Source organism: Alligator mississippiensis, chromosome 1 (genome assembly GCF_030867095.1).
Source record: "Alligator mississippiensis isolate rAllMis1 chromosome 1, rAllMis1, whole genome shotgun sequence".
NCBI lineage: Eukaryota > Metazoa > Chordata > Crocodylia > Alligatoridae > Alligator > Alligator mississippiensis.
Genome location: NC_081824.1, coordinates 458714555 through 458715998, shown reverse-complemented (window position 1 = coordinate 458715998; position 1444 = coordinate 458714555).

The window sequence follows — 1444 nt, the reverse complement described above, 5'->3', positions numbered from 1 at the left end:
ATGAACTTATAGGCAGCCACAAGGTCGCCTCTCAACCTTCTCTTGCGGAGGCTGAAAAGGTCCAGTTTCTCTAGTCTCTCCTCGTAGGGCTTGGTCTGCAGGCCCTTGACCATACGAGTTGCCCTTCTCTGGACCCTCTCCAGGTTATCCGCATCCTTCTTGAAGTGTGGCGCCCAGAATTGCACGCAGTACTCCAACTGCGGTCTGACCAACGCCCTATAGAGGGGAAGTATCACCTCCCTGGACCTATTTGTCATGCATCTGCTGATGCACGATAAAGTGCCATTGGCTTTTCTGATGGCTTCGTCACACTGCTGGCTCATGTTCAACTTGGAGTCCACTAGGACTCCAAGATCCCTTTCCACCTCTGTGCCACCCAGCAGGTCATTCCCTAGGCTGTAGGTGTGCTGGACATTTTTCCTCCCTAGGTGCAGCACTTTGCATTTCTCCTTGTTGAACTGCATCCTGTTGTTTTCTGCCCACTTGTCCAACCTATCCAGGTCTGCCTGCAGCTGTTCCCTGCCCTCCGGCGTGTCCACTTCTCCCCATAGCTTTGTGTCATCTGCAAACTTGGACAGAGTACATTTCACTCCCACATCCAAGTCGCTGATGAAGACATTAAAGAGTATCGGTCCAAGGACCGAACCCTGCGGGACCCCACTGCCCACACCCTTCCAGGTCGAGACCGACCCATCTACCACGACTCTTTGGGTGCGACCCTCTAGCCAATTCGCCACCCACCGGACTGTGCAGTCATCCACATCACAGCCTCTTAACTTGTTCACCAGTATGGGGTGGGATACCGTATCGAAGGCCTTCCTGAAGTCCAGGTATACAACATCCACCCCTCCTCCTGTGTCCAGGCGTTTCGTAACCTGGTCATAGAAAGAGACTAGGTTGGTCAGGCACGATCTGCCCGCCACAAACCCATGCTGGTTTCCCCTCAGCATAATTTGTCCTGCCGGGCTCTCACAAATGTGAGCCTTGATAATTTTTTCAAATACTTTACCAAGGATGGAGGTGAGACTGACCGGCCTATAGTTGCCCGGGTCCTCCTTCCTCCCCTTTTTGAAAATGGGGACCACGTTAGCCCTTTTCCAGTCCTCCGGGACTTGGCCTGTGCGCCACGAGCATTCGAATATTCCCGCCAGTGGACAGCTGTAGGTGTGCTGCTGGTTCTTCCTCCCTAGGTGCAGTACCTTGCACTTGTCAGTATTGAAACCCATCCTATGCTCATCTTCCTACCCTTGTGATATGTCCAGATCTAGTCATATCCCATGCCTCACAGATGTTTTTCTCTCCAGTGGCTCACACTGGGACCCGAGCTCCAGAGTCTCGCCCAGACTCTCACTCCCTACCAGATCTCATGGTCCCAGCACCCTCACCCTGGGTTCTCTCTTTACATGAGCACACACATACACATACATACACTGGGCTTCAGGCC